The 17,985-nt window shown below is 34.8% G+C and overlaps 1 protein-coding gene across 12 annotated transcripts in view; it reads right to left on the reverse strand.

Annotated features, from left to right (window-relative positions):
- Positions 1 to 17,985, reverse strand: part of LOC105224248 (synaptotagmin-7) — a 566,903-nt gene that overhangs the window by 433,831 nt on the left and 115,087 nt on the right. For 2 of the 12 annotated variants that reach the window (XM_049460409.1, XM_049460400.1), the window contains exon 7: positions 4,938 to 5,207. The exons of 8 other annotated variants lie outside the window; for them this stretch is intronic. The gene's annotated coding sequence lies outside the window, so the exon portion shown is untranslated. Of the gene's footprint in view, positions 1 to 2,502; positions 2,622 to 4,937; positions 5,208 to 16,140; positions 17,533 to 17,985 lie in introns of those variants that run through there. 2 more of the 12 variants (XM_049460411.1, XM_049460407.1) reach the window with 2 other exon arrangements.

Genomic DNA, 17,985 nt, shown 5'->3' on the forward strand with positions numbered 1-17,985 from the left:
CTCTACGACCATACGCTGATCAGGGTCGTATAAGCGGTACGCTTTCGATGTAAGCGAATACCCTACCATGATATATTTTTTACCCTTTGGTTTAAACTTTGTATTATTCATTTTGTTTAATGCGATGGCTTCTGAGCCAAATGTTTTTAAAAAACTCACAATTGGTTTACGTCCTGACCATGCCTCGTAAGGCGTCATATTATTAATTGCTTTTGTGGGTGACCTATTGCGTAAGAACACTGCAGTAGCAACTGCCTCTGCCCATAAAAATTCATTAACTTCACTTTGCAATAACATGCTTCCTACATGCTTTAGCACTTTAATAGAAAAAGCTCGTTTAAACGCGACACACACGCTTTCGTATTTTTAACGTAAAAGCTCCTTTGAATGCGACACACGCACTTGCACAACGAAAACCATTGGAAAAACTATACTCTGTGAAAACTTCACTCTGGGAAAACTGCACTCTGGGAAAACTGTACTCGTACTCTGGGCAAAACAATACTCTGGGCCCATAATTTATGTTAGAGGTTTTTTGTAATTGAGGATCACCAAAAAAAGCACAATGAAGGAAATGATTAGTTAGATACGTCTTTACAGTTTGGCTTTTATTTCACGAGTGACTTATGCTTACACAGAATTCAAAATGCAAGGATGACAATTATACAGAGTTGTATTATTTGGTAGTACCATCTATTCGGGTTGTAATATATAGTAATCGAGTACTTTTTCATCAGACATCATTATCGTTTTATATAATTAATCTTTATTTTCAGATATTGATAATTCGGGTGGTGGAGCACGGTGCTCGCTCGTTCCAAAGATGAGGGGAAACGGTTGGCGCAATTATTCCACAGAAATATTAAATAAAAAACAAAGGTTTCTATAATACTTATATTTAATTATAAAAATTTGGAAATGCACTTACCTCGTCTGTATCGCTAGGATGTCGCAAAAGGAGAGCGCGCGCAACTTTTTACTTAGATTTTAGTTGCGCGCGAATTAAACTTCGAAAAAGAAGAAAAAAAAGATTGCTCTGTCGATACAGACGTGGCAAAAGAAATTAGGCGGGGGCGGCGTCAACTTTCTCCCCGCCTTGCTGTATTACTGCAAATGCAGTTTACAATAAATTACTTAAAACTAACTTAACTAACTGGCTCGTGCACTTCCTCTTCCACGTCTTCTTTGCAGATGGGGTGGCCGACGAGACGAATCGAGTCTAGTTCGGTCCGGGAAATGCCGCTGAGATGAATCGAATCTCAGTCGGTCATTGCCAAGCCGCCAATTTGCACGCCACCTTCCGAGGTCGGCGAGACGACTCGAGTCTAACTCGATCCTGAGTAGGTGGTGAATATGAGAGGCGTTGGCAGCCAGTGCACCTTATTGTGCCGATGTTATACGACGCCGGATATTAAATATCCCAAGGTCGTATTTTGGGCGATGAGTTGGCCCATTGCCGCTGGTTGTAACCCGGGCAACATGAGCCGGGAGTAAACGTCCGTAGTGCTGCTTGCCTATTCTTGATGATACGGCGTGCATCTGCTTGACGTCGAGCGTCTCGTCCACGCCTTCGCTTCGGATGGGGTAGCCGACGAGACGAATCGAGTCTGGTTCGGTCCGGACAATGTCGCTGAGACGAATCAAGTCTCAGTCGATCGTTGCCATGCCGCCAATTCGAAAGGAAGTTACCAGCATGCCGAAGTCGTTTGAGAGGGGTCCGAATACGTCGTACCGATTGGCAATGAATTCTCTTCCATTTCCATTGTTGTGCGTGTAACGCTACGGTTGAAGCCGATACACGTTCGACTTGAGATTGTGATTATTTGCGCATACTGTTGTTGTTGCTGTGTGACGTGAGTCAACGCGTGCGCCATTGCTGCAGGTTGCTGCTGCTGTGTTGTTCTTGCTGCTTGTGATTGGTTCGTTGTATGGTGTGTGGCTGTCGACTGCGTTGATTGTCTGTTGCTGCGCGCTGCATGTTGATTTACTGTTGTTGTTGTGGTCGCCGCATGTTGGTATTGTGTAGACGGCTGTTGTGACGTCACTGACGTTGCTGACGTTGCTGATTGGTCTTCTTGCTGCGATTGCGACGGCGGGGCCTGCTGTTGCTGGTGATAATAGGCTGTTTGCAGTTGATAACACTGCTCGTACTGTTGTTGTAGCTGCAGCTGCATTTGCTGATGATGAAAGGCATCCGACAGTGGCGCCACTGCGTTGCTCGTGGCATAGTGTTGCTGGTGTGGTGGTGGAAAGTGCGCTGTTGCTGATGAGGCCGCCACAGCTGATGATGCCGGCAACGATTGTGATGAGGGTGGTAGTGGTGGCGTTGCTGCGACAGCATGTCGGTGCGTTGTGGCTGTGACAGCCGTTGCTGCCACCGTTTCAGCGGCGCCCGTGTAATAAGCGAGATTGTTGGTATTTGTCGCTTCAGCGCTGCTCGGCGGTGTGCTGCCTACGGATGTTGCTGACAGAAATAGCGCTGCTGCAGGCAGTGTCGGCACACCGACGCTACCATGCGTATCGGTGTGATTCGATGAGTCGGGCGCATCATTTGTTTCGCCATCATCGTTAGTTTGATCCTGTTGTAGCTGGTGCTGCTGTTGATGCTGCTGATGTTGTTTCTGTTGTGTAAGTTTAAAATTAGTATTACTTACTCTACAAAAATGATTTTGTGTTTGTTGTTGAATTATTGTTGAATTTTGTCCGTCGCCTTTGCCATTTATCTTCGTTTCTTCGGATGCAACGTAACCTGTTAAAATCCAACCGAACACTGTACGTTGTGCAGCGAGGGATCCAAAAATTTTCGACTTTACCCCATTTAGTATAATTTTCGGGTAAAGATCTGCTCCGATAAACAAGTCAACCTTTTGACTCGTATAGAAATTATTATCCGCCAAGAGGATATTAGGTAACCTTTTGACAATTGAAGGGTTTATTGATCTGGATGGAAGCAGTCCAGTCAATTTTGGCAGTACCAACGCTTCCGCTTCTAGTCTTAAACTGTTGTTACGGGGCGAGCCAATTGTGATCGAGCATACCGATTGAACTCGTCCTGGCACGATATTATTCAATCCTGAAACTCGGGTGCTGACCTTTTTGCTTGTCAGACTTAAGCGTTTCTGAAGACTGTTGCTTACGAAGGTTGCTTCAGATCCCGAATCAATCAGGGCTCTGACAGTGAAGGTGCTCTCATTGTGACACATGGTCACCATGGTTGTACCTAAAAGCATACTTCGACTGGTAGGCACATTTGAAATATTGGCCTTAATAGAGGCCACATGAGTATTAGTAGAAATCTCAGTAGTGTCTGTGCTGTCAGATATCTGAGCTATTCCCTCACTCTGATCCCGGTGAATCATAGAGTGATGTCTCTGTTTACATTTATTGCAATTAAACCTACTTTTACAATTTTTTACTTCATGTGAGTGATGTGAAACAGTTAAGGCAGACGTGGAGTTTTCTGACAGCATTTAACCGTGCGTTAGGCTGCATCTCAATGAATCTTTGACAAGTTTTCAAAATGTGTGATTGAGATGAGCACAGTTTACATTTAATATTGTTTGTCTTGGCGTGATGGGTATTGAGGAGTTTAGATCCAATCCTTGACTGCAACGTAGATATCCGATCTTCACCAGTGTCGCTTTCGAAACAATAGCTTTTGCTTCACCTTGGGTTATTCCCATATATAGCAGCAAATAAATCCCTAAAAGAGGGCCATTGTAAAATATCGCTATGAAATATTTGGGTATCACATGGCGGTAAATTGATAGAATACCTCACGGGTTCTACAGTTTGTTGTTTCGTTGTGAAGCGTGAATTTTCGAAAGCACAAAAAAATTAATAAATTTAGTAAACTATTTTCTCAAAGTATTTTTCCGAATTTAATTAGTATGTGCTTGCTGGGTAATCGGCACAATGCACTTGTACTTGCACTTGCAAGTTTAGTGAAGTATTTCCTCAAAGTATTTTTCCCAAATTTAATTTGAATGTGCTTGCTGGGTAATCGTCCCAATGCACTTGCACGCTTAGTCTTTGATTATGTACACAAACAAAATTGATTTGTGCTAATTGCTTTATTTAAATCCAAATACAAATACCGATAAAAATTCACAAACACTTATTTGATTTACTCTATATCCACTATTCACTTTCACTTTTGTTCATGGGGTTATTCGAACTATTTCGAATTCACCACTACACTCTTTTGGTTGTTAGTTTGGTTTGTTTGGTTGTCCTTCTGGGATGGCTGCTGCGCTGCTTGGCCTGTGCTGCTTTGCCTTTGCTGCTCTCCCTTTGCTGCTTTGCCTGTGCGTCTTCGCCTTTGCTGCTCTGACTTTGCTGCTTGCCTTAGCTGTTTGGTTTTCTAGCCGTCGCTCACTTCACTTTTCTAATTTTTAGTCACTCACTTCACTTGTAACTTTGTATTTTTTTTGTTTGTTTGCACTCGCGAAACTGCAGCTGCGTTATTGCTGCTTGCCTTTATTGCTATTCGAGCAATATATGGAAAGGCAGAGTTGAGCGACTAGACTCAAATTAACCACAAGAAAAAACAAAAAACCGAGAGAGATTTTTGACGCTTCAGACGATTTAGTGCGTCCAAGGAATTTATAATTTTTTCTCGAATAACAGAGTGTGTGGTTTTTTTTGCAAAGTGAAATAAGTGCATTTGCCAGGTGTATTTGTTGTTGTACTTAAATGGAGTACAATACTACCTGCATTCTTGTGCGTTGATTTTGTGGGTAGAGTGCCAAAAATAAGTTTTGGTCTCCACTTCACACATCACAATGGGTGTTGTACATAAATGATGCACAAATTAACCAATCTATTGCCTTATAGCTTGCAGAGCAAACATCCAAAATATATTTGGCTGTAACTTGCGAGTTGCTAAAGCGGGCAAATTATGCACTTTCACTTTAAATAAAAAATCAACTTGTTACCTGTTATCCGGCTCGAAGGACCAATGATAATTCGGGTGGTGGAGCACGGTGCTCGCTCGTTCCAAAGATGTGGTTGGCCGTGGGGAAACGGTTGGCGCAATTATTTCACAGAAATATTAAATAAAAAACAAAGGTTTCTTATAATACTTATATTTAATTATAAAATTTTGGAAATGCACTTACCACGTCTGTATCGCTAGGATGTCGCAAAAGAAAAGCGCGCGCAACTTTTTAGTTAGAGTTTAGTTGCGCGAGTTATATTCCCATACTCTAAACACGTAGTAATTATAAATATAGTAAGTGCTTAATATCGTACTAGCATAATACTAAATACGTTCCAAATTCAGCTAAGTTGAGTTGTGAGTGAGTGTATTCCTGTTATGTGAACATCAACTCAACTAAAGCATGCATATGTACAAAGAATGTCTGTACAGTTAGTCTTAATATTAGAATTAAGCACATTAACAAATAATGCTAGTACAGCTAGCCCTATGATTAGGACTAAGCAAACTAACAAGCAATGTAATTTAAGTTAGTCTTAAGATTCACTTGAATAAAAACGGTTGTGTGAAAAAAAAGGCCGAAGCTCTTTTTTTTATTTTTCCCAAAACCATAACTGGCGCAGTCGGGTAAACTTTGATCAAAAGATCAAAGAAATCGAACAAACGTATTGCCGGAAATATTAAAAAAGTTTAATTGAAAAAATATTTGAAAGTTTTATGCCGAAAAGAAAAAAGAATCAACATTAATATTACAAAAAATTAAACGATGCATAAATAAGTGAAATTAGTGAGATATATAGAACAAACAAAAGTGGAAAAAGTTTAAAATAAATACTAAAATACACATTAAAAAAAAAAAAGAAAAGTACAAAGTTTTATAAAAAACGAAACAAAAGTACAAGAAGTTTAAAATAAATACTAAAATATACATTTTACAAAAAAAAGAAAGTGCGAAAATAGTGCAGAAAATTTTTTGGTGAAAATCAAACCCAAATTTATAAAGAATCACGTGAAAAATGTTTAGTGAAAATAAAGCGTTATACAAAAAGCACTAAATTCTTAAAGGAAAAAAGAAGTGAAATATATGCTAAAAGCGATTAAAAATTTACAAAAAGTTGCAAGTCGTGCTAAAAAGTGCTAGTGTCACGTATCACAAAAGAGTACAGTACTCGTATACATATATATAAAACACAGTTTCACAAAAAAGAAAAACAGTACAATAATACTGTTTAATATAAAACAAAATTGTTTGCTGTAAAAAGTACAGTATCGACAAAGCTACAGCTTGCAACACGCGTTAAAACAGTAACAACTGAACTTGCGGTATATACATATATGTATATATAAGGCACAGTTTCGGAAAAACAAACAGTAAAATAATACTATTTAATATAAAACAAAATTGTTTAAAAAGTAACGGGTGATTTTTTTGAGGTTAGGATTTTCATGCATTAGTATTTGACAGATCACGTGGGATTTCAGACATGGTGTCAAAGAGAAAGATGCTCAGTATGCTTTGACATTTCATCATGAATAGACTTACTAACGAGCAACGCTTGCAAATCATTGAATTTTATTACCAAAATCAGTGTTCGGTTCGAAATGTGAAAATCCGCTTTTTTATCGACAAATTTTGTTCAGCGATGAGGCTCATTTCTGGTTGAATGGCTACGTAAATAAGCAAAATTGCCGCATTTGGGGTGAAGAGCAACCAGAAGCCGTTCAAGAACTGCCCATGCATCCCGAAAAATGCACTGTTTGGTGTGGTTTGTACGCTGGTGGAATCATTGGACCGTATTTTTTCAAAGATGCTGTTGGACGCAATGTTACGGTGAATGGCGATCGCTATCGTTCGATGCTAACAAACTTTTTGTTGCCAAAAATGGAAGAACTGAACTTGGTTGACATGTGGTTTCAACAAGATGGCGCTACATGCCACACAGCTCGCGATTCTATGGCCATTTTGAGGGAAAACTTCGGATTTTGTTCATTACAAAAAAATTATATTTTTTCGTATTTTTACTCTTCTTTCCCTACATTTTTAAGGAACTTTCAAACAAGTTATGACTTTTTGGATTCTATCACGTGAAAAAGCATCTCATCTTCCATCCGAATCATCTAAAAAGTGAAAATTAATTTTTTGACACCTAAGCCCCCTTTCCGTAGACTAGGTCACATATAACTCGTAAATGAAAGGAGTTATAACGGGTGATTTTTTTGAGGTTAGGATTTTCATGCATTAGTATTTGACAGATCACGTGGGATTTCAGACATGGTGTCAAAGAGAAAGATGCTCAGTATGCTTTGACATTTCATCATGAATAGACTTACTAACGAGCAACGCTTGCAAATCATTGAATTTTATTACCAAAATCAGTGTTCGGTTCGAAATGTGAAAATCCGCTTTTTTATCGACAAATTTTGTTCAGCGATGAGGCTCATTTCTGGTTGAATGGCTACGTAAATAAGCAAAATTGCCGCATTTGGGGTGAAGAGCAACCAGAAGCCGTTCAAGAACTGCCCATGCATCCCGAAAAATGCACTGTTTGGTGTGGTTTGTACGCTGGTGGAATCATTGGACCGTATTTTTTCAAAGATGCTGTTGGACGCAACGTTACGGTGAATGGCGATCGCTATCGTTCGATGCTAACAAACTTTTTGTTGCCAAAAATGGAAGAACTGAACTTGGTTGACATGTGGTTTCAACAAGATGGCGCTACATGCCACACAGCTCGCGATTCTATGGCCATTTTGAGGGAAAACTTCGGACAACAATTCATCTCAAGAAATGGACCCGTAAGTTGGCCACCAAGATCATGCGATTTAACGCCTTTAGACTATTTTTTGTGGGGCTACGTCAAGTCTAAAGTCTACAGAAATAAGCCAGCAACTATTCCAGCTTTGGAAGACAACATTTCCGAAGAAATTCGGGCTATTCCGGCCGAAATGCTCGAAAAAGTTGCCCAAAATTGGACTTTCCGAATGGACCACCTAAGACGCAGCCGCGGTCAACATTTAAATGAAATTATCTTCAAAAAGTAAATGTCATGAACCAATCTAACGTTTCAAATAAAGAACCGATGAGATTTTGCAAATTTTATGCGTTTTTTTTTTTAAAAAAAGTTATCAAGCTCTTAAAAAATCACCCTAATCACGACTAATATACATACATATATATCTATATAAAGCACAGTTTCGAAAAAAGCAACTACATTTTTACAACCGTTTTGTGAAAAAAAAAAAAGGTAAAATCAAATATGCGGAACCAACAAAACAAATACACAGTTTAAGCAAAAAAAAAATTTCACATGGTAACAAAATTAAAGCATTTCAACATAAAGTAGTAAAGCGTGCTACCTATCTTATCCTTCATCAATTATTTTTTCTCGAAAAAAACGTCCTTTTCACATGTGTCTAAAAATATGTATATATTGAAAAAAATTAAATAAAACAAATGAAATAAAACAAAAGCGAGAAATATTAAAAAGAAAAAGAATTGAAATACTATTAATATTTTAAAAAACATATATGTACATATTTATATATTGAAAAAAAAAAAACAAATGAAATAAAAAGAGTTTAAGTATTTTTGTGAATATTAAACAATTTAACAAGTGTTAAAAAAAAAATCTAAAACATAAAAATATATACAGTTACGGACAATCGAATTTAATCATTAAAATCAAACAAAACACGCCAAGTAATACTGGTTATAGTGAAATATTGAAAACATAAGAAAAATTTATGTGTTACCAGAAGCTAATAAAAATAAAAAGCTAAAGGAAAATTTCTAAAAGCAAGACTACATACAGTTACGCGGAAAATAATAAAGACAGCGGCATACAATTAACTAAGTTAATGTGCACACAGAAATAGAAACTAAATACAAATAAAAAAGTTTCTAGAACGTTTAAAAGTTTTTTAAATAAAAGGAGTATACATCTTTATTTTCACGCAACTGGTCCAAAAAGAAATACTCCGTTGACCACATCTTCAAACCACAACTAAAACGATTTATTACGTATACTACTACAACAATGGAGAATCTGAACCAAGCCATCGCCGAGTTGGAGAGGGTTATCGCAAGGCAAGAAGAATTGCTACAAACCCAACAACAAGAAATGCAACAACAACATGCTCAACATCTACTACAACTAAAAATGAACCAACAACCACAATTCTACAGATTTCACATGTCATCAAGAGACATCATGGACCAATTCCGTAGAATGAAGCCATTAGACGACCATCACAGTCCAAATGCGTTTATTAAAGCGGTCGAAACCAACATTTCTCTCTGCGGCGCAGACCAGGAACTCATCCAACATTGTATAAATATTGTAGCAAACGAGAAAATACTGGGCACCGCTGGGAAAAGAACGAGAGAGCTGGAGGACAACTCATCGTGGGAAGCGATTAAGGCCAAAATTCTTCAAGGATCTCGTCCAAGGAAGACCTACGCAGAGGTATTCAATTTTTGTAGGACGGTCAAAGTAAGTAATCTTAATGAATTATTTATAATTTTCGAAAAATGTAAGGCAGACATAAATGAAATTCATATATTTGACCCTTTAAAACCGGGCATTTACAAACCTGAAAATGTAGATAGGGATCTTGTTGATATAATGTAAGAGAAGATCGATGGGCCTGTAAGGGCACATATAACCGAAACGGAAACATTAAATGATATAATTGTAAAATATTCAAAGTTAAAATTGCTTCAGAACAAAAGAGCTATAGATTATAGACATCGAAAATATGTCGATAAAAACAAAATAAATTACGAAGGTTTCAAGAAAAATTATACAAATAGATCTTATGAACAAAATAAAATTTCAGGCAATAGACAAACCAAACCAACAAACGACAATAGACAACAAAGCAGGAACAATAACAATTATATACGTAATACAAATTTTAATCGTAACAATTACAACAATCGGAATAATTACGATTACGGGTTTAACAATTCTACAAATAAAATGCAAACAAGTTTTCCGAGACAAACTAAAAGCAAATTACAATCCAAGTACAAGTCGTTTGTCCAATAATTCAAATTTGATGGAAATTGGCAATGGTGAAGAAAAAGAAGTAAATTTTTTAACACCGCCTCAAATCCTCAACTCCCCATAATAACAGTAACAATAGGGAATCACAGAATTAAATGCCTAATAGACACAGGTTCAACAACTACCATCATAAAACCAAATGCTCTATTCGAAAATTTTCAGAAGCAAAAACTTTCCAAACCGTTATGTTATGGAACTATCAACGGAATTAATGAAATAGAATATAAAATTGTAACGCCTTTTCCGAAAGAATTTAACGTCTTAGGTACTTTATCATGGAAAGTAATAGATTTTAACAGCAACAAATACGAAGCTATTATAGGACAAAATTTTCTTATTCCTTTTAAAGCTAAAATTGATGTAGAAAACACATTTATTAATATATTAGGAAATATAATTCATTTTGATCAACGAATTCCTTATGAAAAAACGGAAATTTGCGCACTCGAATTCAGTGATATGAAAAACGTAAACTTGAATCATTTAAATACCGAAGAAAGCCAATCGATAACAGATCTATTGCAAGAATTTAACGAATTATTTTTCAAAGAAGGAGATAAACTTTCTTTTCCGCATGAAATCAAACATCAAATTATTACAACAAACGATAGACCCATTTATTCGAAAATTTATAGGTATCCACAAGTTCACGAATTAGAAATACAAAAACAAATAAAAGAAATGTTAGAACATAATATAATTAGAGAAAGCAACTCCGCTTACAACAGCCCTTTGTGGATAGTCCCCAAAAAAGCGGATGTAGACGGAAATAAAAAATGGCGTATCGTCGTCGATTACAGGAGATGAAATGAAATTACTATTAGCGATAAATTCCCGATACCTAATATCGATGGTATCATGGATAAATTAGGAAGAGCACAATATTTTTCCTCTATCGATCTCGCGAAAGGATTTCATCAAATACTGGTAGATGAAAACGATAGGAAGAAAACAGCGTTTTCTACTCCATTAGGACATTATGAATTCTTAAGAATGTCATTCGGTCTTAAAAATGCTCCATCGACATTCCAACGTCTTATGAACTCAGTACTTCGAGATTTTATAAACAAGATATGCGTTGTATACTTAGACGACATTTTGATTTTTAGTACTTCTTTGTCAGAACATATAAATAATATGCGGAAAATTTTTACAAAACTAAAACAAGCAAAATTGAAAATACGTTTAGAAAAATGCAGTTTTTTAAAGAAAGAAACAGACTTTCTAGGCCATATATTAACTCCTGAAGGAATAAAACCAGATCCAAATAAAGTTGAAGTTATCCAAAAACTAAAGTTACCAATTTCTCAAAAGCAAATAAAATCTTTTTTAGGCATTACCGGTTTCTATAGAAAATTTATAAAAGACTATTCTAAAATAGCTTATCCTATGGTCGCATATCTGAAAAAAGATGCAAAGATTAACGTTAATAACCCAAGTTATATAACCGCTTTCGAAAATTTAAAAAATATTATTACAAATCCCCCCACTTTAAGGTATCCAATTTTTACAAAAAGATTTAAATTAACTACAGACGCTAGCAACTTTGCAATTGGCGCAGTTCTCACACAAGACGATCACCCAATTTCTTATGCTTCACGCACATTAAATACTCACGAGAAAAACTACTCAACCATCGAAAAGGAACTATTAGCAATAGTGTGGTCAGTAAAATACTACAGACCCTATTTATATGGAAGAGAATTCGATCTAAAAACAGATCATCAACCACTTAAATGGCTACAGAAGAAAAATTCTGGTAAGGATATAAATCCAAGACTACAACGTTGGCTAGTACAATTAGGAGAGTACGATGCAAAAATCGATTATATAACCGGTAAAGAAAATAAAATAGCAGATTTTTTAAGTCGAATTAACAGTGATGAAATAAACATGGTGAATTCCGAAAATTTGGGAATGACCCTTAGCAAAATGTTGCAAATAAAAGATTTAAACGCTGGTGAGCAACAAGACCAAACAATGCTTTCAATAGAAGTCCAAACAAGCCATTCTCATGAAGAAAACCTTTATAATCACTTTAATATTCTCAATACAGTCGTAAATCGTTTCAAACAGCAACTAATTTTAGTCGAAGCAAGAGAAAAAGAAGTAGAAAATATTTTCAAAAACAAACGCATTTTTATTGATATAAGAGATTTTAACTCTCACAACGTTATTAATATTGTAAATAAACATTTTAGAAAAGGTAAAATTGCTATATATTTTGAACTTAATGAAAAAGAACATAATGAAGTAGAACAAATACTTTTAAATACTTTCGCAAACAATCAAAATATTTCTTTTGTAAATTGTACAAACTTTGCCAAAGACATCGAAGATGAATACGAACTAAAGAGGCAAATATCGTTTTTCCATAAAATTGAAGTAGGACATTCAGGCATTATTCCAACTTACGAGGGAATGAAGCATAAAATATATCATCCAGATCTAAAAATCAAAATCCATGAAATAATAAATAATTGCGATATATGTAATGGTGGAAAATATGATAGAAATCCGATCAAAGCTAAATTCCAAATTACCGAAACACCAAATACAGTTAATGAAATTGTTCATATAGATACTTATGTTAACAGTAAACAGTCATTTATAATATTTATCGATAATTTTTCAAAACATGTCATTTCTTTTCATTTACCCGACAGAAATAGTCAAACGATCATAGATAAAATTAATGAATTTTTGTCAATTAAAGGCCATATAAAAAAGTTTGTTTTCGATAATGAATTTAATTCAAAACCAATCCGAGAATTTTTAAATAGAGAAAATATAGAATTTCATGCCACTAAACCACATAGCCATACGGGAAATTCAGATGTAGAAAGAATAAATAATACTCTTATCGAACGTATCAGAACCCTAAATTTAGAAGAAAAAGTTCCAGTTACTATTCAAATGTGTAAAGCCGTAAAACTTTATAATAATTCATTTCATACCACAATAAAAGCAACTTCTTTAGATGTTCAAAATAACAAAGTTAATCATAGCATAATTAGAAATCGGTTAGAAGAAGCAAAATTGAAGGTCATTTCTAAACATAATACAAAAAAGGAAAATTACCTAGAAACAAAGAGAGAAGGTTTCATTCGAAATTACAAAAGCGTTAGACACAAAGAAGAACCAAAATTTATTAAAAGAAATCTAGAAAACGTACATACAACAAACATTAAACGTCCTTTTAAGTTTGCAAATGACAACAGAAACTTTAACGACAATTAACCCATTTTAAAACAAAAATCTATCTACCTCAGTGTAATGTATATATAACTTTTAAATGAAGATAAAAAAAATATACCCTTTTTGAATTCCGAATATATGTATATAACCTATATTCCCATCGATCGTCTCAATTTTAATCAATATGTACTTACCATTGTTGGAAATAAAATTGTAAAAATATAAAACAATAATTACCTATCATAATTTGTATTAATATTAATATAAAACAACGTTTCTTTTGTTTAAGCACTGTACATAGATACGCTAAGCTATTAAAATCATATTTAAATTAAAAATTTTTACAAATTACACATTTATAAAAAAAAACTACTGAATTAATTAAAATTTAATAAAATTATATATTTTTGTAATGAGATCCAGGAGAATCTCAAATCAAAGGGTGGAGGAGTTACATTCCCATACTCTAAACACGTAGTAATTATAAATATAGTAAGTGCTTAATATCGTACTAGCATAATAATATATACGTTCCAAATTCAGTTAAGTTGAGTTGAGAGTGAGCGTATTCCTGTTATGTGAACGTCAACTCAACTATAAGCATACATATGTACAAAGAATGTCCGTAGAGTTAGTCTTAATATTAGAATTAAGCACACTAACAAATAATGCTAGTACAGCTAGCCCTATGATTAGGACTAAGCAAACTAACAAGCAATATAATTTAAGTTAGTCTTAAGATTCATTTGAATTTGTGTGAAAAAAAAGGCCGAAGCTCTTTTTTTATTTTTCCCAAAACCATAACTCGCGCGAATTAAACTTCGAAAAAGAAGAAAATAAAAAAGATTGCTCTGTCGATACAGACGTGGCAAAAGAAATTGGGCGGGGGCGGCGTCAACAGATATTAATAATTTTTTTATTTAACATATGTACATATTTGTAATTCTGTAAAAATTGTTTATTAATAAAGAAAAATAAAAAAAATTTAATATATTCGATAAAAATATTTTAAATTAGGAAAAAGAAAATTCAACCCTGCATCAGCTGTCGGTTGGGGATATTAGAGCAGGCCAGATATACTTTTTTATATGACACTGCTGAATACAACACGTACATGTGAGGGGAAAAGTGGTTAGAATCTTCACGCGGCCTATGGCAAGCCCACTTCACTACTTTGGAGGGTTTGAAAACCTACTGTTTCTAGTTTTTTCACCACTTCTGGCTGGCAGGGTACGTATAATGTTTGTAAATTTGACTACATGCAACATATATACATATTTATGTAAATATGTACACTGTACAATGCTTCATCTCAGTTGACACGGACAACCAATTGCCGAAACTCACGTTTTGCCAAAGAGTCAATATACGGGCATATATTACGGTACTATAGATTGTAATTGCGCAAATAAGCATAGTAACAGGACTAGAGAAACTGTTACTGAGTGAGGTCTGATCGTATTCTGCGAACAGAGTGAAGAGAGGCGGGAACCGTTAGCTACTTTTAGAGAAATGAAGGGGTGCATATATAATTAGGCGCTATGTCCTCGCAGAATCAGTTTAAGAAGTGAACTTGATAGGAGTAGAACTTGCTGTGCTTGTGTAGTAAAAAGCGAAGTTATTAAGTTATAGTAAAGTGTGAAGTGATATGGGGTCATCAAAAACCAAATCCCCTACATAATCATCAACGAAAGAAATCCCGACATATATTTAATATGAGCGTCTATATGTACATATCGACGCCGATTTTTGCAAGCCATGAAAATATATTTTGGAAATCGGACATATATTTTAAGTCAACAAGAACTATGTTGCCAATTTTGTCACTTCTTTCTCTGAACACACTTCAGAAAGTTGTTCAATTTATGATTTTTAGCGTTTGCCATCTCGCGAAAAGCCGCTTGTTGCCAAACGCATGCTCGGGGAGATGTGAAAACGGTTGCTTTTATGAATGAAGAGTTGCTTGTTGAAAGTGCGCGTCCGTTCATGAATGAAAATGTTTTGTTGTAAGATTTACTACATTTGGGCTTCGGCCATTCGGCAGCCATATTGACTTGTTCTTTTTTAGAACAATATTTGTAGTTTTTGTGGGTGTCATATTCACAAGAGTACGCAGAGTTATATGTATGTAGGTTTGTGTATGCATTTTTAGTGTGGCAATGTGCACATGTGTGTATATAAGCAGGGTGCACATGCTACCACTGATAAATGATAATAGCCGTGTTTTATTTGACCATCATAAGCTAATAGCTAAATCATGGACAAATAAAACGCACTTAGCTTATTTCATACATACATATGTATGTTCGCTTAAAAATTAATTGTGTTGGCAATGCGAACAGAACAATCAGCTGGTATTCTGGAATATTAATACCTACACAATACAATATATACATATTATTCATTTGATATCTAGAATACAAAAAACTGAAAGCAAGTTTTCATATTTGTCTTAATTTTTTCTCAATACTCGTCTAAAATATCTGTAGTTTTGGTTTGTTTACATTTTCATCTGTCAAAATAAGGTTTCTCGCTGCGCCAACTACTTTTTTTTTTGGAAAAACCCTTACTATTGTGAATGAAAAAGAGCGATGAACTGGTAATGCCTCTATGACAAGCCAACATAATTATGTTGGCTAAGTCTTTCATAAAAAATAAGAGAATTAATTTTCTGGTGAAATAAAACACGTCTAACACGAGTTGAATTCGCGAAAGCGAACATAAACACATATGGTCATGATACATACATGTGGATATATGTTTTGAATAATAAAATATAGAATTTATGTACATTTATCACTATAGTAATATATTTAATTTTTTTTACTATATTATGATAGTTTGTTATATACTTGTACATATGTAATGAAGTACACACAAGAGTACGTATATAACAAATATAAGAAATAATTGAAAAAGTAGGCCTTATTTTTCGCATTAATTACAAATATTGCTTTGAAAAAGTAAATTAATTAAAATGTATTCAATTGCACCTGTATTTATAAATATGCACAAACCGAATTCATTTGAATACATATGTTTGCGTATAAACGTATAAAAATAGAAACAAACGAGCTAACATACTTCTGTAACAGCAATATATAAGTCTGAGCATAATTTTTATTCCATGCTCAGCTCTGTTCAAGCGCAACTGTTAAGATTTCTCCTGCTGGCAGTTGTGAACCTCCCTCTTCTCGACCGAGTTAATCAAAAATATTTTTACGTTCTCCGCGCCGTGAACCTTCTCTATGATAAACGTTCTCAGGTATAGTTATAAGGGGAGTGAGGGGGGTTATTTTCCGATTTCATTCCATTTTCACACGGAAGTAGTCGGTAGGAGTTCTTATAATATTTAGGTTAAGCAAATTTGGTTGTTCTTGCATTAGTAGTTTAGAAAAATGTACATTAAACCTTATCATACTTATGTATATATAACCCCTTTTTTCAAATTTTTTTGCCTACTGGTATCCCTTGCCACTGCAATTCTTTGTGCCAAATTACAGTTTTATATCTTAATTTAGTGCTTAGTTATGGCACTTTATAGTTTTTCGGTTAATGGCGTTTTATGGGCGTGGAAGTGGTACGATTACGTCCATCTACGAATAAAACGATTGTACTCTATAGCAACAGATTGCAATAGTATAAAAAATAAGCAAACAGTCAAAGATTATAACAGTTTTTTATTCCACATATTCGTTACATGGCATAATGTTTTAAAACGAATAAACCTGGTAGTCGATGTGCAGTGACAAAGAAATAGTCCAGTCAAAATTGACATTCCAGTATGCATTAATTCCCAACAAGATGGATTTTTGTGCAGGCCTTACATCCGTCATTACAAATAACATGTCAAAAGTTCCCATCGATCACACTTGTGCGTTGTTTTTTATTCGAGGTCAAATCTCACAAATTTGCGTTTTTTGCGTATATCTCTGAAACAATGAGAGCTACCGAAAAATGGTTCAAACAAAATTTGTAGGTAGTAAAGTTGTCTACAAAAAAGATCTCAACACTTTTTCCTCTATCGTGACTTTAGACCGCAGGAAAGTCATATTTTCGACTATATCCACAAATTTCCGCACCACCTCTGAGGTAGTGTACACGGCGTTTTGTTTAACGTGGTTTCCCCAGTAGGAATACTCCACAAATATTTTGATCTAAAGAATATAATCGGACACTATTTTAGTGATGAAATTTTATTTTTTATTTAAATTTAATGAAAATTTTAACGGCAAGAAAATTCCATCATCATTTATCATCAAATTCTTCATAGTCACTCGTTTCTTTTACTTCACTGTCTTCTTCCTCTTGCTCGATTTGGATCGACTGTTCAAAGAAGAGAAAGAGAAATATATCAGTTATATCCTCTCAATCAAGTCTTAACGTTTTTCAAACAAAAATTTTAAAATCGCTGATGTCGTATCGCGTGAAGGAATAATATACATATGGGGCTGACATTTTGATATGCAGTTAAACTTTGAGAGAAATATATTTTTGTTTGAACTTGAGCTCTCCCAGGTTTTAAAAAATAAATGATCTTATCACTAGGTGTTCGTGCAGTTAATATTATTATGGGTTTGGAATGAGGTTAGTGATAAAAAAAAATCACATCATATTATAAGCAATTATAATAAGTTACAAGATTTTTGTTGTTATTCATATAATTCGAGCTTTCTCTACATTTGTACAAGCAGTATCGCTGAAGCTCACATTCCATGTCCCTTGGTTTTTGAAAGAATTCTTCTAGTATTTCATCAACTGACAGATCAATATCCCTAT

Source organism: Bactrocera dorsalis, chromosome 6 (genome assembly GCF_023373825.1).
Source record: "Bactrocera dorsalis isolate Fly_Bdor chromosome 6, ASM2337382v1, whole genome shotgun sequence".
Lineage (NCBI taxonomy): Eukaryota > Metazoa > Arthropoda > Insecta > Diptera > Tephritidae > Bactrocera > Bactrocera dorsalis.